At 54.5% G+C, this 22,569-nt stretch overlaps 1 long non-coding RNA gene across 1 annotated transcript; it reads left to right on the forward strand.

The window, feature by feature from the left end:
• The first annotated feature begins 1,590 nt into the window (after positions 1-1,590).
• On the forward strand, positions 1,591-22,301 carry LOC132693790 (uncharacterized). Its single transcript, XR_009616960.3, has 3 exons — positions 1,591-2,715; positions 15,765-16,044; positions 18,379-22,301. It is a non-coding gene; the product is annotated as an uncharacterized LOC132693790 (long non-coding RNA).
• The last annotated feature ends 268 nt before the right edge of the window (positions 22,302-22,569 follow it).

Below are 22,569 nucleotides of genomic sequence, written 5' to 3' on the forward strand. Positions count from 1 at the left end.
TGTTACCATGGGGGAAGTTAGTTCAAAAATTAAAAGTTGGGGCGCCTGGGTGGCTCAGTCGGCTGAGCGTCCGACTTCGGCTCAGGTCGTGATCTCGCAGTCCTTGAGTTCAAGCCCCGCGTCGGGCTCTGTGCGGACCGCTCAGAGCCTGGAGCCTGCTTTGGATTCTGTGTCTCCCTCTCTCTCTGTTCCTCCCCTGCTCACGCTTTGTCTCTCCCTGTCTCTCAACGATAAATAAACGTTGAAAAAAAATTTTTTTTAATTACAAGTTAAGGGGCACCTGGGTGGCTCAGTCGGTTAGGCGTCCGACTCCTGATCTGGACTCAGGTCACGATCTCATGATTCATGAATTTGAGCCCTGTGTTGGGCCCTGCACTGACAGCGTGAGACCTGGCTTAGGATTCTGTCTCTTCCTCTCTCTCCATCCCTTCCCCAGCCATGGTCTCTCTCTCTCTCTCTCTCTCTCAAAATAAATAAATAAACTTAAAAAAAAAAAGTAAAAAAAAAAAAAAAAGCAGGGTGGGGGGCACCTGGCTGGCTTAGTCGGTGGAATGTGAAACTCTCGATCGCCAGGTTGTGAGTTCGAGCCCCACGTTCGGTATAGAGATTACTTAAAAAAAAAAAAAAAAAATGCTGGACTCCCAGCCTGGAGACCTGGATCCTGGGTTGTAGTTCTGGTTCTTTCCTTAACTCGCCTTAAGTCGACGGCAAATCCCTGGCCACCACTAGGACTCTATCAGCCCTCCTGTGAAACGGGGGTTTTGGCTTGTGTCACAGGTTTTCACAGTTTGATGTTTCACGGCGATACGTTTTGTTCCAAACATCCTGATGGAGACATGATGGGCACTGGTGCTGTGATCCCCCATGGGACTTCTCCTGCCAGCACCTGCACCATCTCATTGGAGGGCTCTCCCTGAGCTCAGGGGAGGCCGGAAGTGCCGAGAAAGGAAAGTCCTCTGACGGGAGCCGGTCATCAAGTGTCCGGGCGCCTTCGCCCCTTGGGCAGAATGGCCGGGCTGTGTGTCTTCTGCACTGGCTCCCAGAGATCCCCAGTGGAAACCCACATGCTTTGTCCTTGTCTTGCCTTCCTTGTCTCACCGTCCCCTCTCCCTGACCTGATTTGCCGGGGAACTTTATCCAAACAAATGACTCGTATTCAAATCATCGTCTCAGAACCTCTGCGAGCCCCGTGTCGGGCTCTGTGCTGACAGCTCGGAGCCCGGAGCCTGCTTCGGATTCTGTGTCTCCCTCTCTCTCTCTGACCCTTCCCCGTTCATGCTCTGTCTCTGTCTCAAAAACAAATTAACATTTAAAAAAAAAGAAAAGAAAAGAAAAGGAAGGGAGTCAATAGGGCAGCACAACTAGAGAGGAAACCTCGTGAACCAAGGCCCTAGGAAGGACCCTGAGACGATAACTCGCTGTCCCCATCCTCCGCGCTGACCAAGTCACTTGGTGGCAGTTCTCTCCATATCTTGCCTTTTCACTCAAGACCACGTTCCTGTTTTGACCAAGAAAGTGACCCAAAAAGGACTGCGGTCACTCTCTTATCGGGCCTGTGGTGGGGGTGGAGGACACACGTCAGACCCTTCCCCAGCTGCTGTGGCCCCAAGCCACTTCTCCGGGGAAGACACCCCAGCCCCACTGGAGGCCACCACTGGGCACCTCTCAAACTCTGAGCCAGACGAAGGGATGTGTCCTGAGCAGTGGGCCCAACGGCACCCAGGTAGCCTGGTCCTCCTAGGAGAGAGCACTGGAGAGGGAGTCCAGCAGCCATCTTTGTAAAGTCTGTATCTTTCTGAACTTCAGTCTCTTCCACATCCACACACCAGGATCACAGGCAGGGACGTGCCTGGTCTTCGCAGGCCACAAACTGTAACCAGTCGTATCCTTCCAGTGGGGGCAAAGCTCTATCCTTTTTCCACCGCGTCCCAGCCCTCGGCACAGGGCCTGGTGCATGTGAGGGGCCCAGTAAACGCCGGCTGGATTAACGAGTTGGCGAATGAATGAATGAGAGTCTGGGTATGTCGTCTAGTTCAACCATTCAATCCAACGTGGTATCGCGAAGGGCCTACTATGTGCCAGGAGCTGGGCAGGCAACCGAGGAAACAAAAATAGCAAGACGGGATTTCTTACCCTTCCGAGCTCATGGTGTAAGAGCAGAGCAACCTGTCGTCAGGGCCCGTGTGTGTATTCCTGAGTATCCTCTGTCTACTGAACTTGACTCTCAACCCTGGGCCGCTGCTCAGTGTCTACAGCAGCTGAACTCTGAACTCTAGGGCAGCCCCACGATCCTTCCTCCTGGCGTTCACACCCTTGTGTGATCCCCTCCCCTGGAGTGCGGACAGGGCTACGATTTGCTTCTAACCAACCGACTGTGGCAAACGGGACGGGGTGTACATAGTCACGCGTATGTGACTCTGTTATATACCTCCTTCTCGTGAAGAGGCTCCGTCTCCCTTGCTGGCTTTGACGAGGCAGAGAGCCATGTTGGGGAAGGAACGGAGGGAGGCTCGCCCCCGACACCCAGCAGGGAAATGAGGCGCTTGGTCTGATCACAGCGAGGAACTGAATTCTGCCAGCAATTGTGGGAGCTTAGAAGTAGACTCTTCCCCGGTCAAGCCTCAGCTGAGACTACAGCTCCTGCCAACACTTTGTCACCTTGTGAGACCCGGGCTGGTATTTAAGCCGAGCCCATATTCCCGAGCCACAGAAACTGTAAGTTCATAAATATGTGGGGTTTTTTTTTAAGAATTGTTTTTTATTCTTTTTTTTTTTTAATGTTTATTTTAGAGAAAGAGACAGTGCGAGTGGGGGAGAGGCAGAGAGAGAGAGACAGACAGACAGACAGACAGAATCCAAAGCAGGTTCCAGGCTCCGAGCTGTCAGCACAGAGCCCGACGTGGGGCTTGATCTCAGGAAGCGCGAGATCATGACCTGAGCCGAGGTCGGCACTTAACCGACTGAGCCACCCAGGTGCCCCATAAATGTGCGTTGTCACTGTGCAGAAAAAAAAAAAAAAACACTTTGGAATAGAGCCAGTGGGAGGAAAGCAGAGGTAGATGTGGACGGAGACAAAGCCTTCATGATACTGCTCACTTAAGCACCTGGATCCAGCCATGCCTGAAACTGGTCATCTACCCCTGGACGTTCCACTCATGTGAGTCAATAAATTTTATCTTATTATTTCTCTAAGCCAAGTGAGTCCCTTGCAAAAGAGAAAGTCTCGATTAATACACTCATCTTTACAGGTAAAATTCAGTAACTTCTCTCCTCAAGGAAGCCTTCCCTACCCACACCGGATGGCTTCTGCCTGCTACACCACTCTCCCAACTTACCCTTTGGTTTTATCCTCTTCCGGCGTTCTTTAACGTCTTGAGTGTGAGTTGTGATACTCGAGCACGATTTGACACACTTTATTTATTTATAAAACGTTTAAGTTTATTTATTGAGAGAGAGAGAGAGAGAGAGAGAGAGAGGCAGAGACAGAAGGAGGGAGGGAGAATCCCAAGCCTGCTCTGCACTGTCAGTGACATGGGGCTCAAACTCACGAACCATGAGATCATGACCTGGGCCTGCGTGGGGCGCCCCAAGAGAAAGGTTTTTAAAAAGTGCTTCAGGGGTGCCTGGGTGGCTCAGTCGGTCAAGCACGAGTCTCTTGATTTCGGCTCAGGTCATGATACGGCGTGTGTGTTCAAGCCCCACATCGGGCTCTACGCTGCCAGTGCGGAGCCTGCTTGGAACTCTCTCTTCCTCTCTCTGCTCCTCATGCATTCTCTCTCTCTCTCTCTCTCTCTCTCTCTGTGTGTGTCTCAAAATAAGTAAATAAACTAAAAAATAAAAATAAAACAAAACACCTCTCTCTTGTTGGCACATAGTATACACTAAACAAAACTGATCCAAACAAACAAAAGAAAACTCTTTTGGATCAAAATGCAAGGTTGTCAAGAGGCGGATAAAAGGAATGAGGTTCACGACCCTGTACTGGCCCCCACGGTACGCCAGGAACTTTCAAACAGGCTGTCCCAGTAATTCTCCAGAGCTTTACGGCTTCCGGGCACAGACACACAGAAAACCCAGAGAAAGTCTGCGAGGTCCAGGTATCCCAGGTGGCCTGTCTGGGCCTGGTCTGCCCGGTCTGTTTCCGTTTGTCTGGGCCTCTTTCTCGAACTCTCATACTTACTGTTCTGTCTCTGGGTGTCTAACTTGCTCTCCCTCTCCTGTTTCTCTGTCTCTTTTTCTCTTGCTTCTTTCTCTCTGCATCTGACCCTCTCGCTTCTGTTTCTTTCTGTCTCTGGCTCTCTCTCTCCTCTCCCTCTGCCTCGTCCTTCCTCCTCTCCCTGCCTCCCTCCTCCTTTCCCTGCCCTCTCTCCTCCGGGAGTTCAGGCAAGGACCCAGCTGGCCTCTAGGAGACACAAGACTCCCCGGGGGCCCAGCAGGAAGTGCAGTTTCCCCTCCGACCTGTCAGCTGGCCGCGGGGGACCCAGCTTCCCTCCCACTCTGTCCACTCACACAGCCTGTGCGGGGATAGAGTATCTCCCTTTTGAGGAGCTCTGAGGACAGCCTTTCCCGGGAGGGTAGAGGGTAGGGGGCTGGGCTGCGGCCTGGTGAGCAGGAAAGGAGAACCCCGTGTTCACTGTTCCTGGGTGTTAGCACTGCAAAGGTTGGGGGGCGATGGAGACAAGTGTCAAAGGCCACAGTCCAGTTCCCTTCCGGAAAGACAGAAGGACACAGGGCAAGGAGCTGGGGGATGGGGGTTGGCAAGAACTGAAGTTCGGGGGGGAAAGAGAGAGGTCTCTGCAGAGGCAGGGGCTTCTGGCCAGCCAGGGAGGATAAGAACCACCCCCGTGGATTTGCACAGCCATTAATATACTTTTACATCCCCTGGGCGACCCTTAGGAGAGGCCCTGTGGTGCGTCAGCATCCAGGGGCCAGAGTCAGAGGCCTGGTTTCTGATTCCATTTCCACCCTGCCGCACGCGTGACCTTGGACATGTCACGCGACCCCTCCCAGCCCGTCTCATCATGTATGAAATAGGGGTAAAAGGCCTGCTTATTGCAGGGGTGCAGAAAGGATGGGGGACTAAAGGCCCTGGAGACAGGAAAGGAGCCAGCACAGGACCAGGAGCCTGGCTTCAAACCGCACACGTGGATTATCTCACAGCCGCGGGGGCCAGAAGTCCAGCACTGACCTCACTGCACAACATCAAGGTGTCAGCAGGGCTCTGTTCCTTCCGGAGGCTCTGAGGGGGGGACGGCACTTTCCAGCTTCTGGAGGCTGCTCACACTCCTTGGTTCACGGCCCCTCCCTCCATTTCTCAGACCATCCTCTGTTGCAGCCTCTTCTCCCTCTCCCCCTCCGTTAAGGGATTACACCGGGTAATCCAGGATAATCTCCCTGTTTTAAGGTCAACTAATGCGAAACCTTAACTACCTCTGCAACTTGAATGCCCCTTTGCAGGAAGCCTAACTATTTACAGGTTCCAGGGATTAGATCATCTGGATGACCATCTTCGGGGGGCCATTTTTCTGTTTACCATGGGCTTTAACATGCCCCATCTCATTTTAATCTCCCCAACAACCCAGGGCGGGGGGGAGTAGTGTTGTGAACCCATTTTACAGATAAAGAGATTGAGGTCAAGATCACACCAACATGAAGTTAGTGCTCTGGAGGGACATGCAGAGGGTTTAGATGTGAGCTCTACCTTCTTGGGGATTTTTAATCTAGGGGAGTGGAGGGGGAAGGGCGCACCGCACCCAAAAGCAGAGAAGGGAGTGCGGGAGAGACAGGGGAAGGGGTGGGAGGAATGGCTTCTTGGTGGCCGATTAGGATCTCGCCCCCCCTTGACCTGTCCTGCTCTCCCTCCCTCAACAATAAATTCATATGGAGAGCCTCCTCAGTGCCAGGCTGGGCTGGGCATCGGGCGGAGACTCACAGGAATTAGGCAGGGCCCTCCTCTGGGCAGCTCTGAAGACAGGAGCCCAGCCTCCAGGGCAGGAAGCCCCAGGAATTTGTTCTCCCACATTCCTGCCCCAGGGCCTAAGGACTGGGTCTCAGCTCACCAGCCCCCAGATGGCTCTGTGCGGACTTGAGTGGCTGTGGGACAGCACCTCAGCGGGCGCTGGCAGAAGGAGCTGGGAGCCCGGGAGGGGTGTCTGGGTTCAGACTTCACTTTGCTCCTCTGGGTCTGCCCCTGTGCTAAGGGAGAAGAATGGCCCCCGGCCTCTTGACTCAGGAATGCGGAGCATTTCTTAGCACCACTAAGAAGGAAGGGGTCAAGGCCTCCTATCCCAGGCTCTAGAAGGATCCAAATTGTTTGCTAAAACCACGGCCCAGGAGAGGTCTGAGGGGAAATGGAAGTCTGAACTGGGGGCAGATATCCTGGCTCTGATTACCCTATGGGGAGGAGGGGCCTGCTCTTAAAAAGGAAAGTTACCCAAGGGGTGGATGGAGGGAGGGAGGCAGGAACAGAACTCTCCCTCCCACGCCCCCCCCCCACCCCAGCAGCTCCCAAGGGGTGTGAACCAGGCGTGTGGGTGGGCTTCCCCCCTCCCCCCAGGCACCCACCTCCCGGCCCTGCCCCCCTTCCTTCCCGTTCTGTGTTCTCAGATGTTGTCAAATGCCTGTTGGCCAGGCCTGGTCTCCTCTGATTTGTTCAGTGACTATTAGGTGCCAGACAGCTCGCCAGCATCCCCAGGGAGGGACAGTGTGCCCCAGGAGGGGTGGGCCTCCTGCTGTGTCCCCAGGCCCGGGGTGTGATCTCACAGCCTGGCTTTTCTCTTCCAGCCCCTGTAGGCCTGCTTTCTCCCCATCCCCCCGGAAACCTCACCCTCCTCCCAGGCCTGTTCCAGGCCTTGTTCTTCCCCGCGGCCCCTCCCTAGCTCTGCCGCCCGCCCCCCAACTCCTGTGGGGACTGCACCCTATCTCCACCCATCCCTGGGGACCTGGGCCCGACAGACCCCAGCTGAGGGGCACCCGACCTTCTAGACGCTTCCTGAGCTGGCTCTCCTCTGCCCACCATGACCCCATTCTCAGTGGTCTCCCACATACAGACCCCAGAGGCCAATTTCCCTTGGGTCCTGTTGGCCTCGGGGCTCAACCAGAGGAAGGGAACCAGTAGGGCACATATATCCTGAACGATTGGTTGACTGTAAGGAACTTACGATTGATTAACTGACTGTAAGGCAAGGCAAGTCTGAAATCTGCAAGGCAGGCCTTCAGGAAGGGCAGGCGGAACTTCCCCCAGCTCCCCAGCCTGAACTCACCCACACCTGGAAAGTTCCTTTTGCCCATTTAAGGTAATGTATTCACAGGTGTCGGGGATTAGGATGTGGCCTTCACTGGGAGGCCAGTATTCTGCCCACAGCCCCTCCACACACACACACACACACACACACACACACGGCCATCACCCTGCCCATTCCTTCATGAGCTGTTTTCTAGGTGGTCAACAGACTGGCCCGAGCCTGGGCTGGGGCCTGGGGGCCGCTGTCTAAGCTGAGGCAGTCACAGAAACAGATGGATGGGCTATAGTGACTTGATAGGGGTCAGATCTGAGAAGGGAGGAAGGGAAGGCGGTACTCAGGGATAAGAGTGTCCTGTGGGGGGCCATCCCCACAGGGATCGGTGGGGACACTGCTGGGCCATGGTTAGGAATGGCATGCTCTCTGCAGTCAGATTTACTGTGACCTTCATGGCAGGAAGAGAGGGAATCATGATTTTATACACATATATAAAATCCTCCCGGGGCGGGGATGGGGGGGGGGTGGAATCACGTTATATTAAAACAAACACAGATCTGCTAGGGAGTGGAATGCAAAATTCACAAGGTTTCTTAAGAAAACAATGGAGGCTTGAAGGAACCGTTGGGCGGGCCTCCGGTTCAGTGCTCGGAGCCGCCTTCCAGCTTCCCGCTTCGGCTCCCGGAGGGTGGCGGCTGTGCCGGGCGCTGTAGCGAGTTTGAGAAGCTGGCAGGGCGGAGCTCGAGTCGGACCAGCTACCGGGATGTGTACCCGGACCCGGGAGGAGAGAGGCCCAGCCAGCTTCTCCCCGACCAGGCTGGCGCACACCTGAGCATGGGCGGAGCCAAGTGGAGGCCTAGGCCCCGCCTCCCCCCCTTCTCCCCAGCCCCCCCCCCCCCCAAGCCTTCTCCAAGTGTCCCAGTCTCGGTCTCTCTCCGACCGCTAGGTGCTAGGGACACAAGGGAGAGCCAGGTGGCCTGGAAAAGCAGACCCTGGGGGTGAAGCCAGGCTCTGACCATTGAAGCTGAGTGGACCCGGGCAAGTCAGATTAGGGTAACTCCGTGCCCTGGTTCCTAGTCAAAGGGCATAGGCTTGGGGAAAATCCTGCCCTAAGTGACAAAGCCCCAGTTACTTAACCTCCTGCTGCAATTAACCACATCCGCAGCCCTTCGAGAAAGATCTCCAGGAAAGCAGCTACTGGGCCGGCCCATTCACCAGGGTCCCCAGTGTCGCCTAGAGGGTCTAGCATACGGTGGGAACACCAGAAGTACCCCCTTTCTTCCTTCCTTCCAACGATGCATATTAATTAGTCTCCAGTGAGGTGGGCAGGCACCAGGCTGAGACTTAGACATGACTTCACTTTACAGCTGAGGAAAGGGAGACTCAGGTTAAGTGACTTGCCCAAGGTCACACAGCAGGTAACTACTTGTCCCTGGAGTCCCTAGTTCTTCCACCTGACTTTTTCCACTTGACCGCAGCGTCGAAGCGTGGAAGTTTGGAGGCAAGGAAGGGGAGGTGCCCAGAGGCAGGGGACAAGCCTGGAGAAACAGGCAGGGAAGACTCATGGCCATCATCAAAGGTCAAGGAAGGGACCAGTGAGAGTTTGGCCTTCATCCTGTGGACCACAGGGACCAGAAGTCTGTTCCCGCTTTGGGCCCTTGCAAAACCAAAGTGGGCTCAGGGAAAGGGCTTGTCACAAGTACTCTGCTTTCTCACCTGAAAAAACTGGCACAAATATATCGATAAGTGTTCATAATCCCGGTGCAAAGGATTTGAGCCTTAGCGTCAGACACATCTGGGTTGGGGTGCCTGGGTGGCTCAGTCGGTTAAGCATCAGACTTCGACTCAGGTCATGATCTCACGGTTCGTGGGTTCAAGCCCCGCGTCGGGCTCTGTGCTGACAGCCCAGAGCCTGGAGCCTGTTTCAGATTCTGTGTCTCCCTCTCTCTCTGCCCCTCCCCCGCTCACACTTTGTCTGTTTCTCAAAAATAAATAAAACATAAAAAAAATAAAAAACAAAAAACACAACAACAACAACAAAACATATCTGGGTTAAAACCCCAGCATTGTCACTTCACGGTTGGGGGATCTTGGTGAATGATGAGATTAGTTACCTTTTCCGGGCCTTAGTGTCCAGCTGTGGGGACAGGACTGCTCTGACTCATCATGCAGGACCACTATAGGACTCAAAAGGGACAAGTTGGTTGAACACCCAACACAGTGTATGTAGCCGACAGTGACAGCTATTATTATTATTATTATTGTTGTTGCCATTAGCCAGGTGTTGTGGGGATTGGACCCATACTGGAAACCCCCCTGCCAGGGAGCAGGGCTCCCCAGGGTTTTGTGGGCCCGCCTCTCCCCACAGAACTTGGAGCCCTTGGTTTCTGGCTTCCCAAGTGTCTGTGCATGTTCCAAAAGCTTAGGCTTACAAATCATGACCCCCGTGAGTATGTCACGCTAAGCAGCCTGAGAAAAAAACCGTCTGGAGACGGGAGACGGAAATGGCCTAGCCCCATTCTGCCCCGACTGGCTGTGTGATCTTGTGTGAGTCATTTCCCTCTCTGGGCCTCAGACAAGGGGAGGTGGATCAGATGACGCGGAGAGGCTTTCATTTCTCATCTTGGCAATGGGGGCCTGGAGATGGAAATCTAGTGCTGGACCTTCAAAGTCCAGGGGGTGGATGCCCACCAGGTCCCAGGTGTCCGATTCCTGAAGCTTCCAAAGACTTTAAAAAAAAAAAAATTTTTTTTTAACGTTTATTTGTTATTGAGAGACAGAGAGACACAGAGCGTGAGCAGTGGAGGGGCAGAGAGAAAGAGACACACAGAATTCAAAGCAGGCTCCAGGCTCTGAGCTGTCCGCACACAGCCCGACGCGGGGTTCGAACTCACGAACTGCGAGATCATGACCTGGGCCAGAGTCGGTCGCTTAACCAACTGAGCCACCCAGGTGCCCCCCAAAGACTTAGTTATAAGGAATCCCCATGAAATACTGCAAGATTGGACAAACGAAACCACGGGATGCCTGGTTAAATGTGAATTTCAGATTAGAAAACAAGTAGGGTTTTTGTTTTTGTTTTTTAGTGTAAGTATGTCCCAAATGTTGCATGAGACAAACTTCTACTGAAAAGTTAATTTTTCTTGATCGGAAGTTCAAATAATTCAAATTCAACCGAGAATCCTGTACTTTATCTGGCAACCCTAAACACAGACAAATTAAAAAAAAAAAAAAAAAAAAAAAAGAGGAAGCTCTTTAGGTGCCGATATGACATGCTGTCAAGGACACGTGAAGGGAAAAAGGAAAGTGAGGAAAAGTGTGGCTACTATGCGTCCCTGTATGAGAAAGAGAAGAAAAGAAAAGAATGCAGAAGCCCCTGGAAACACAGGCCTTCTGGGGAGAGGAACTGGATGGCAGGAAGGGGAAGAGGAAAGACTTTTCACTGTGTCCCCTTTGCACTTTTTGAATTTTGTGCCATGTGAATTTTTTATCCAGGAAAAAAAAAACCCACATAATAATAATAAATAAATAAGTAACATAAGCCGGCAGTTTTGCTCCGACCCTGCTCCCCGCACCCTTGACCTCCTGCATTCTAGAAATACTCCAGGGCTTGTGTTACCCTTATCAAAATTCCTTTAGGCCTTTGGACTCGTCTCAGCCTGTCGTCAGCATCCCCCAGCCTGCAGGGGTGGGGTGAGTCACAGCCACCCCCAGCCAGCTGTTTGCCATCTGCCTTCCTGAGGCAGAGCCCCTTCCAGATGTGTCTCCTCCCCCCCCATCCCTGCAAAGACTGGCCTCTCTCTTCATCTCTCTCTCTCTTTCTTCTGTCTCTCCCCTTAGACCATAATCCCAGTGGATTCAACCCCGCCGCCCCCCACATTGGGTGTGCCAGTCACTGTTCTAAGAACGAATCTGAAAGGGAGGGATGGCTGGAGCCAGGGGAGAAGGGTGGGAGGACCAGTTGTAGGTGTGTTGCAAGGAGGTGGCGTCTGGGAAGGCTTCCTGGAGGAGATGGCACCTTGAAAGAAAAATACTCTCCTGGGGGCACCCGGGTGGCTCGGGTCGGTTAGGTGTCCGACTCTTGATTTCGGCTCAGGTCATCATCTCACGGCTCATGGGTTCGAACCCCACGTGGGGTTCTGTGATGACAGTGCGGAGCCTGCTTGGGATTCTCTCTCTCCCTCTCTCCCTGCCCCTCCCCTGCTTGCTGTCTGTCTCTCTCTCTCTCGAAATAACCTGGGCAAAGCCAAGGTCGCTGGAAATGTATCAGCAGGTCTTTCTTGAGCACAACAGTACGTAGAGCTCAGTGCTTGGTGCAAGGCTGAAGGCAGGACGAGGAGGCACAAACACAGGGCCCTTCCCTCATGCGGGGGAGAACATGGCACATCTCATAGGCTGTGGGAACAAGTCAGCGGGATGCCTTCGCTGCCATATCCAGGAGGACAGGCAGGGCTGCCAAGGGATCCAGGGGAGGGTGACCAAGCTGGGGTGGGAAGGGCCTTTGCACATCTCACTCATCCTCCAGGCAAGGCCACAGGCCCAGAGAGGGACAGGGAATCGGGCAGGTCACACAGTAAGTCAGCTGCAAAGCCAGGACCAGACCCCGGGCCCCTGACTGCCAGTCCAGGGCTCTCTACACAACCAGAGCTCAGGGCTCAGGCTCGCATCAGAGAAGCCTTCCAGAAGCAGGGATGCTAGGCACTCTGACCCTGGCCATCCCCTCTGGCAGGTGGTCCCAGGAAGGGACCTGCCTACTTTGTAAGGTGGGGCGACTCTGCCCGGTTGGGCTCAGCTCACGGCAACCTGCCAGAACAATCTAGAGAGGAAAGGGCCACCTGCTCAAGGTTATCCCAGTGGAACCCTGTGCAGGCATCATCCCCGTTTCCAGGAAAGAAAATGATGGCTTAGGGAAATGAAATGATTTACCCGAGGTCGCTAGGCAGTGATGATCATGACCTAGCCATAGCAGCGCCCCGTACTGTTTCCACACCATTCTGCCTGTATTTGGGAAGTCCGTAGCCCTCGCACCCAAACACGCACATGATGCCTCCAGACATGCCTGACCAGGTGAAATCCCACCGTGAACTCTCTTCCTTCCTGTTTACCACAGGCAGCCCCCGAAAAGGAGCACGTAACCCCCGATGGCGCTATCAGCCATTTCTACTCGAGTATAAGTTAGTTATCAGAGCCTCAGACTGGGGCTGAACGCAGGGCCCTGCCCAGAATGACACACGACAGGTGAAGAGAGAGAGGTCCCTGGGCTTGGGCTGTGCCCTGGGAGTGGCTGGGTAGAGCTTCCCCTGGAGCGCTTGGGCGCCGGGCCCCCGTGTCCAGGTGGCATTGTGGGGGCGGTGCCCAAGGGTGGAGGTGCACGGTGATGTAGAAAGAACACCAGCCCCGCTCAGGTTCCGACCTGCGCTCTACCTTCTCCTACCTGCACGGGCTGAGCCTCCCACTCACCTCCCTGAGCCTCACAACCACGCCCGTGCCTCAGGGCCACCTTGTGTCCACCGGGCAGGTGCGGGTGCTTGAGATGCTCCATCCCAGGGTTCTCAAGCTTAAGGGGGCATTGGCATCCTTTGCAGGAACCCCGAAAACTCAGACTGCACGGCCCCACCCCAGACCTTCTGCTTTTGTTTGGGGGAAACTAACTACTAACTAACCAACTAACTAACTACTAACTAACTAACTACTAACTAACTACTAACTAACTAACTACTAACTAACCACTAACTAACTACTTACTAACTAACTACTAACTACTAACTAACTAGTAACTACTAACTAACTGCCCTGACAAGTTCCATGGTTCTGCTGCTGCTTGTGCTGGTACCGCTTCTCTATAAAAAGCAGGTGATCGTGGGGCGCCTGGAGGGCTCAGTCGGTTAAGCGGCCGACTTTGGCTCGGGTCACGATCTCGCGGTCCGTGAGTTCGAGCCCCGCGTCGGGCTCTGTGCTGACCGCTCAGAGCCTGGAGTCTGTTTCAGATTCTGTGTCTCCCTCTCTCTCTCTCTGACCCTCCCCTGTCCAGGCTCTGTCTCTCTCTGTCTCAAAAATGAATAAACGTTAAAAAAAAAATTAAAAAAAAAAGCAGGTGATCGCTATGAAAGCCTAGAGGTGGGGGCTGGGGGCAGGGGGGCGGCGGTGATACAGAGCAGAGCCTCGGAAAGACAAGTACAAACTTGACATTTTGCAGGGATTTCACGCCCCCGTCGTCAGGGTTGGACAGAGGGTGCCCGGAAGCATGAGAAAAGGGGGGATATAGGGCCAAGGTCAGGGAGCGGGATGCTGGGCTCTCTCCAACGACTGCTTCTGGGAATGTCAAAGTCTTCCTCTAAGCGCCCAGGGGCAACTGCTGGGCACTGTGCCCAGCGCCTCTCACGAATTGTCTCACATAATAGGTCTCCCCACGGGTCTCTGAGGTGGGTTATCGATACCCCATGTTACGGGTACAGGAACCTGTGGCAGACAGAATAACGGCCCCCAGGGGTGTCCACATTCCAAGCCCCAGAAGCTATGACCATTCCCCAACATGGCAGGAGGGACTTTGTAGATGTGGTTTTGATATGGATCTCCAGGTGGGGACACTATCCTGGGTTACCCAAGTTAGCCTGGAGTAATCACAAAGGCCCCAATAACAGAGAAGTAGAAGGTCAAGGTCGCCATCTAGTCAGGCTGTTAAAACCAAACCCCACACACTGCCTGGCTTGTAAACGACAGGAATTTTTTTTTTTTTTTTTCCCCTCACAGTTCTGAAGGCAGGAAGTCTAAGATCAAGGTGCTGGCACTTTCACTTTCTGCTACGGTTCCTCTTCCGGATCCACAGCTGACACTTTCTCCAGGTGTCCTCACCTGGTGGGAGGGACAGAGCCAGGGAGCTCTCCGGAGCCTCTTTTACAAGGGCTCTGATCCGGTTAGTGAGGGCTCTGCCTTCCTGACCCAAGCGCCTTGCAAAGGCCCCGCCTCCAGAAGCCGTCATCTTTGGGGGTTGGCATTGCAACGTATGATTTTGAGGGGGACAGAAACTGCAGACCACAGCAGTCAGAGAGTCAGAAAGGAGGTGGGACAGAAGCAGAGATTTGGGGTGATGAGGGTGGGACTGCCAGCCAGGTGTGGGGATGGCCTCCAGGAGCCTGAAAAAGGCAAGGAAATTGATTCTCTCACTCGGAGCCTCCAGAGAGACTACAACTCCGCTGATGCTTTGATTTTCGCTTTTTTTTTTCTTTAATGTTTATTTTTGAGAGCCAGAGAGAGAGAGAGGGAACGAGCAGGGGAGGGGCCGAGAGACAGGGGACAGAGGATCCGAAGCGGGCTCTAGCTAACAGCCCACTGTTTGATGCGGGACTCGAACTCACGCACCATGAGATCATGACCTGAGCCGAAGTCAGACACAACGGGCCGAGCCACCCAGGCGCCCCCAACGCTTAGATGTTAGCTCCATCAGATTCACTGTGAATTTCTGACCTCCGTGAGTGCGAGATAACAAATTTGGCCTATTTTAGGCCACAAAATTTGTGGTCACTGGTTGTGGGAGTCATAGAAAATTCATCCCGAACCAGAGGCTCAGAAGGGTACAGTGATAAGATCCAAACGTAGTCTTTCTGTCTACAGGAACTGCGCTCAGACTCCTAACCACAAAGTTGACTCAACAGCCAACTGGGGTCGGGAACTGAACACACCAATACCATTCTCTCCCCCTCCCACCCCACCCCCACCATGGCGAAGAAATGACCCTGGGAGTGAGCAGAGGGGAATTCTGCTGGTTTTAAATGTTGGAATTGTTATGGGAAAGGGGTGGGGTTGGGGCCGGGCACAGCAAAAGGTTTCCCTATCATGGGACTCCAGTTGATGAGAATTGGCTGCCCCGAGCTCTGTGCAGAGCATCCTGAGGCTGAGCCCAGGCTCCCGGGGAAAGTGTGCTGTGGTCGATTGGTAATGCCTGACTTGGCCTTGCCGTGGCTAATCAGCAGTGTATGCTGATCAGGATTAGATGGGTTCCCTAGGGCTAGCCCTGGGTCTGACTTATCTTTTAATTCCCAGGGCCTAGCAATGTGCCCGAAACAAAGCAAACACTCAATCAGTGTTTGAAGGAGGGAGGGAAAGCGGGAAGAAGCAGGGAGGGGAAGCAGGGGAAGAGGAATTTATTCTCAGGAGGCCAGGATGAGGGCCGGTGGGTAGAATCCAGGGTGGAGAGCTTCTGATTCCCCTCCTTGTTCTGTTCTTAGCAATCCCTTCCTTTGGGGGGATCCACCCCTGCCTCGTTCCACCTGGTGATGGCAGAACGGCCAGTCACAAGGTCCTGCCCCTCCTCTCCAGGGGCAGGCCTGTGACTCAAACCAGGCAAGACAATCTGAACCCCAATGAGAAACACGGGGGCAGGGGCGCGGGGGAGAGAGCGTCTGATGGCCACATCCTGGAAAGGTGGTCCACGAACTCAACCCGTGGAGAGGAAGTGGGCCAGAACCCTGGTCTGAGACTCCCGGGGCTGAGCTCAGACGCTCCTAACCTTAAAGTCATCTCTTTCAGGACGGCCAGCCAGAAGGCCCAGAAGCCACCAGGCAAGAAGCACCCCCAGGAGATGCGGGCACCCAGCCTTTCCGGCTTTGCAGAGGCGTGGCCAACATGTCCCAATAACCACCTCCACCTCCATTTTTATTCTGCTGAGTTATGCAGAGTCAGTTTCTGTGGCTTGAAACTGAAGAATCCCAGCCTCCTCGTATGGTCTTTCTAGAAGGAGGAGCCGGCCAAGAACCATTGCTGTCCCACTAGGGAAAGTCTCTTTAGTTGGAGACTTGAGAAAAGAGAGGTTGGTGTTCCCCCAGATTCCTGTGTTGAAGCCCGCATGGGATGGGATGGGATGGGATGGGATGGGATGGGATGGGAGGTGGGGCCTTCGGGAGGCGAGCCCCCATGATGGGATTAGTGTCCCCTGAACAAGAGGGGAAACGCTAATGATGATACGAGAAGACAGCCATGTGTAAACCAGGAAGAAGGCCTCAGCAAGGCCCCAACATTGCTGGCACCTTGATCTTGGACTTCCAGCCCTCCAGTCTGTGGAATTCTGTACAGCAGCCTGCCCTAAGGCACAGGGGCTGGGAGGCTGTCCGGTGGGGATGTTGTGGAGGCAGTTGGGGAATGAATGGGAGGGAGGGTCCACAGACCTGTCACCTCAGTGAGCGTGAGTTAGATTCCTTCCCTTCTGGTGTGGCGCCTGACTGAGTCCCTTTGCTCCCTGAGCCTCAGGGAGGTCATGAATATTATTTATCTGATAGGGTCCCCATGGGGCACATAGAGATAATGCAGATGAAGCCCAAGGTTACCCAAGCAGGGCACTGGGGCTGGAACCCAGGCACTTTCCTTTGAGAACCCCAGATCTTACCCAGTACTCATGCTGCCTCCCCTAGGGAGAGAAGTCCAAATCCCTCCCACTGTAAACTCTCTTGATCGCAGATACAGGGTCTGAAATCCTGCCCTAAGAATCACGTGGGTCCAGTTAGGAGATGCCCACATGGAAAAGGAGAGTGAACTGAGAAGGCAAATCATGCGTATGCACGAGCCCAAGGAGCCAGCAAGCCCAGGGGGAGGAGGGCCCCTCTGCCTGGATTTCAGACCATATCCAATGTCTCCAGAAAGAAAGGACTAGAAGCCACTATCCTAATCCAGAGGCCCCCAGTGGGGAAACAGCAAGTTCCCGGAAGAAGACAGGTTCCCACAGGCTTTGTCCTCCCCTGTCACTGCTCCAGGCAACTCAGGCTTGGGGACAGGAGGGAGAGAGGGTGTTCTCTTATCTCATGCTGGGGGAGGGAGGGCCCTCCTCCAGCACACGAGAGGAGAAGGCAGGCAGCTCAGGCTCAGAGCAGGAAGGGCTCTGAGACCTCCTGTGGTCCTGTCCCCTCCTTATAGGGCAGTGCCTCGGCCGGGGTCCACAGAAAGAGGGTGGCAGGATCACAGCAAGGACGCAGGTCCCCCGGGGGGGGGGGCCTTGCAAGCACACAGCCCAGCTTCTCCCAGGCAGGACATTTCCCCCAAGCCCCTTCCCCAGCCCCCCTCCCCCTTCCACAGACTCTCCACCTGCAACAGTGAAAAGAAAGAGCCCTGGATTTGGAGCCGGGAGACCCGAATCTCAGTACTCACTCCGAGATGACTCCTGTGGAGGAAACTCAGCTGAGTCTCCTCCCCGCTCTGGGCCTCAGTTTCCAGAAAAATAAAACCAGAGGGTTGGACTCCATCTCGAAGGTCTCCTCTGGCTCCAGTGTCCTGAGGGCCAAGGATCTTGAGTTGGGGCCACGCCCCTGCCCCAGGGGAACTAGATGCCAAGTGGAGACTTCTGTCTTTTTTTTTTTAAGTTTATTTTATTTATTTGGGGGGGGGGGTATGAGTGGGGGAGGGGCAGCGAGAAGGGAGAGAGAGAATCCCAAGCAGGCTCCATGCTGTCAGCGTAGAGCCCCGATGCGGGGCTCGAACTCACACGCCGTGAGATCATGACCTGGGCTGAAACCACGAGTCGGACGCTTAACTGACTGAGTCACCCGGGGTGCCCTGCCAAGTGGAGACTTCTGAGGGTAGGGATACGGGTCGGGGTTTGGGGGACCCACCCCACCCTCTTGGGCTGCTTTACAAGTGAAAAGAGCCATGTTGGGGCGCCTGGGTGGCTCCGTCGGTTAAGTGACTGACTTCAGCTCGGGTCATGATCTCGCGGTTCGTGAGTTCGAGCCCCGCATCGGGCCCTGTGCTGACGGCTCGGAACCTGGAGCCTGCTTCGCATTCTGTGTCTCCCTCTCTCTCTGCCCCTCCTCTGCTCTCACTCGCTCTCCAAAATAAATAAACATTTTTTAAAAAAAAAAGGGAAGTAAGAACAAAGAAAGTGGCTGTGGAATGGACTCAGGATGCTGAGCGTTTAAATTCTTTGTGCATTAAAAAGGGCCTCCCAGCCACTACGAGACCCTTTGGAAGGACGCTTGGATCAATGGTTTTCAACGTGCAGGTCAAAGTGCAGGTAGCTCTTGAAATTAATTTGGTGAGTCAGACTCAGAATTTCATAATGGGGACGAGGATAAGAATGACGGGAAAAGAGCAGAGTGAGTCTCGGGTAGTAAACGGTCTCGTGAAATGCTTGCTTGGATTTTGTGTTTTGTGCCAGGTCGTGATGTAATGTGTGCCTTCGTGCTGGTCGCAGTCAGAAAACCTTGAAAAGCCGCTGCCTCAGACGATGTGCCCTTTGTTCACCAGCAGGGGCAAGACAGCTGGCACGGAAGGAGCTTCCTGTCTGCCTGGGCTCCCTGCTCACACACCCGGACCAAAGGCTCGGGCCACACCCAGCTGGGGGCCCCCACCCAGGCAACCGCACAGCGCCCGGCACACCTCTCCGTCCTCCAGGTTCCCTCTTCTTTCAGCCTCACGCCCAACCCTGCCTTCACTCCGGGAGGCCCTGTCGAAATGACACTTCCTCTGGCCATCAACCCACAGGGGGCCAGGCAGGCTGTCCCCTTCCGCTGCTGGCCGTCCCACAGTCTGCTGGAGCGCAGCACTCTCACCCTGCCAGTCAAATGCTCCACCATCAGCGGCTTGGCACACTCTGATTTAGTGGGCGGGTGGAACTGTTCGCTTAAAATGAATGAACGAATGATCGATTGAAGGTTGACTTGCTCTGGGGCGGGGGTCCTGGTGCGGAGGCTCGCTGCTTTAATCGTCATCCAAGGATTGCTGTGTACCTACTAGGCACCACGCACGCAAGCGACCGGGGGACACTAGACCGACCAGCATAGGATGGCTTCCCTCGAGCAGCTCACAGTCTGGTGAAAGAGACAGGCATGTGAATTACCACCCAGATAAGAGCCCCAGATGAAGACATTGGCCAGAGGACCCCACCTTGCTGGGAACACTGTATCACAACTCCCCCACTAGCCAGTGAACTCCAGGAGAGATGGCTGGACCCTGCCTGCATTGCACATCACCACCGTGGAGCTCTCTTTCTGGTGTCGTATACTAACGCATTCAATATTTACTTAATGAATATTCAGGAAGCTGCAAATGGTGCATGTTGACCTGAGAGGAAAGTGGGAGGAAAGTGCTAGGAAGAGGCGCTGAGCAGTCTGTGGGCCCCGGACCGCGGAAGGCACGTCAGCCCTGCTAAGGTCTGGGTCTTTCTCCTGCAGGCACTGGGGAAGCCATGGAGGAGTTTCAGCGGTCTAGAAAATTCCTTTGGCTCTGGTGTGCTGGGTGGGTGCCTGTGGCCCAGGAGGGCAGCTGAGAAAGCAAATGCAGAAGTAACCCAGGCGAGGAGACTTGAGTCTAGAGGCAGCCGGCTGGGGTGCGCTGGCGTGGAGGCATTTGCGTGCTGTAGATGCGTGCTACGACGCGAGGACGCTGGCCAGTCAGGCTCTGAGATCCCACCTCCTCCGGCCACACCGTCCCCTGCTGGGGCAGGGTCCAGTCTCCAGGAGGTTCCTGCCAAACGTCAGCCACTGCTAGCAAACTCAAGAGCTTTGCCTTGGCACTCTTTGTACCTTTATCTTATTCTTCTCATTAAAAATCAGCTCCTGTTTTGGGTGCCTGGGTGGCTCGGTTGGTTAGGCGACCAACTTCGGCTCAGGTCACGATCTCGCGGTTTGTGAGTTCGAGCCCTGCGTTGGGCTCTGTGCTGACAGCTCGGAGCCTGGAGCCTGTTTCAGATTCTGTGTCTCCCCCCCACCCCGCCCCCCGTCCTGCTGCTCACACTCTTGTCTCTCAACGATAAATAAACGTTAAAAAATTTATAAAAATTTTTTTTGGGGGCGCCTGGGTGGCTCAGTCAGTTGAGCATCTGACTTCAGCCCAGGTCATGATCTCGCGGTCCGTGAGTTCGAGCCCCGCGTCGGGCTCTGTGCTGACAGCTCGGAGCCCGGAGCCTGTTTCAGATTCTGTGTCTCCCTCTTTCTCTGACCCTCCCCTGTTCATGCTCTGTCTCTCTCTGTCTCAAAAATAAATAAACATTAAAAAAAAAAAAATTTAAAAAAAAATTTTTTTTGAAAATCAGCTCCTGTTTTAACGCATTTATTTACGAACATTACATGAATCTATGAAGGATCTATGCCCTTGTGTGTATTTCTGCACATTTTCATACTAAAAAACATTAAAGTGAATATTATGTCACCACCATGTATGGAAAGCCAAGTGCCATAAACAGTAATTCTACACTCTCAATGGAAACTCTGAAGTCCCCAAAACAAAGCCATGTTATGAAACTTACCCAGCTCCTATCTCCTGCTCCTGTCTTCCAGTCTCAGGCCTGTCTCTCCTTTGCTAAGGGGTGTGAGAGACATTCTAACCAAAGGCATTCTCCTTGCCCCTAACCAGGATTCAGGAAATGTGAGAAATAAGAATCTCAGGGTTTGAGGCTTATCTATTCATTTTGGGACAGAGACAGCGTGTGTGAACAGGGGAGGGGAGACAGAGAGACAGAGAGAGAGAGAGAATCCCACGCAGGCTCAGTGCAGTCAGTGAAGAGCCCTACACAGGCCTGCATCCCACAAACCATGAGATCACGACCGGAGCTGAAATCAAGTCATAGACGCACCCAAATGACCCACCCAGACGCCCCAATACCTGCGTGTTTTTAAAAACTGCTCCTAAACCCCCTAACACTGGCGAAAGAAGACCAGGACCGAGGCTGAACTTCTGGCCGTTTGGGTCTCAACATCTGAGAAGCAGCCCTTTGGGGTGTTATCAACTCCACCAAAACCTGCTGAAAACTGCTCACTTATATGAACACATTTGATGCTCAACCCCAACCCCGAGCAAGCAGCCATTATATATCCCCACTTTACAGATGAGAAAACCGAGGCACAGGAGAACCGCTGAACTTGCCCACAGCCCACCAAGGCCAGAATGCAAGCTAGTAAATGGAATCTGAGTCGTGTGGTTGCTGAGTCTTGGCTCTTACTAAGTCACACCGCGCAGGCTGACTGGGCGGTTAACTTTGTCAGAGTTGAGTTCAAAGCCGGGTTTAGCAGGCACCCGGCGGGCTGGGGAGTCCCGAAGAGGGGCCGATTTTCCTCCCACCCCCACCCCGGCTTGCGCCCAGCCCAGCGCTGCCTCCCCCCACGCCAACTTTCCGGGCCCCCCAACCCGCGGCGCCTCGCCGCGCGGGGACCCGGTTCCGGCACGGCTGGCTGGGAACCGCGCAGGTGCGCGGGCAGGGCGACGCTTCTGGGTACGAAGGCGCAGGCTGGCGCGGCCTTGGACTAGTGCCCCTGGCGGGCGGGCCTAGGCGCGGAGCGGGCGGACGCAGGTGACGACAAGCCGCCCAGACGGGAGCGCGGCGCCGCTCTCACCTTATAAGGCCAGGCTCCGCGCGGTGGGGCGGGGCCGGGCGCGGCAGGGGCGGGGCGTCCCATCCTGCCGGCCCCGCCCAGAGGCCCGACTACCTCGGGGTAGACTTTTCTTGCTCGGGCGAGGTCCCTCCAGGGATGCCCCTAGGTCCCCCGAGGCCCTTTGGGGTTCCCCGCCGCGCACCTCTCGGCTGAGACCCGCCCTACAGGGGCTGAACTTGACCGCCTCGCCCTGTGGCTGTGGGCGGGTTTCCATCTTCCCTCCACTGGCGGCAGGTGTGCAGGAGGTAGGCAGCTGGGGGAGGAGGACTTTTAGCGACTGCGATTTGGAGCGCTCAGACCTTGCGCTCAGATGGTGAGCCCTCCTGGGCCCGGCCTGCGCTAATTGGGCTCCTTTTCCGACTGGCCCTAAATAGTCTCTGTAACCCCCGGCTCAGCCCAGGACCTGGCTAAACATTAGCCATTGATCATCGGCCGTGTATGGTTGACTGAACCCTTCCTGGAGGGACAAGACTTTAAAACTAATAGGAAGTGTCCAGGGGCGTCCGGGTGGCTCAGTGGGTCGAGCGTCCGACTCTTGATTTCGGCTCAGGTCATGATCTCACGGTTGGTTAGTGAGTTCGAGCGCCTGGTGGGGCTTTGTGCTGGCCGTGCAGAGTCTGCTTGAGAGTCTCTCTCCTTCTTTCTGCCCCTCCCAGCTCTCTCTCTCTCAAAATAAATAAATAAACTTTGAAAATTAAAAAAAAAAAAAGAAGTGTCCAGCATAAGTCAGCTCACTGGTCACCGGGCCTCCACTCTTGTCTCCCTACAGACGTCCTCTCTACTCCACAGCCCCTGCAGGGTAAGTATGAACCCTTCACTCAATACGCAGGCCTCGGTGAACTTGCAGGTACCTGGAGGCATCATGCTGGTCCCTGCTTCCCAAAGTTTGCACCTGCTGCTCCCTCCTGGAAAGCTGTTTCCCTTGGCACACACAGACATGAACCCTTCCTTCAAGAAGATTCCTCTTAATGTCCTCTCCC

This window comes from Panthera onca, chromosome B4 (assembly GCF_046562875.1).
Source record: "Panthera onca isolate mPanOnc1 chromosome B4, mPanOnc1 haplotype 2, whole genome shotgun sequence".
Taxonomy (NCBI): domain Eukaryota; kingdom Metazoa; phylum Chordata; class Mammalia; order Carnivora; family Felidae; genus Panthera; species Panthera onca.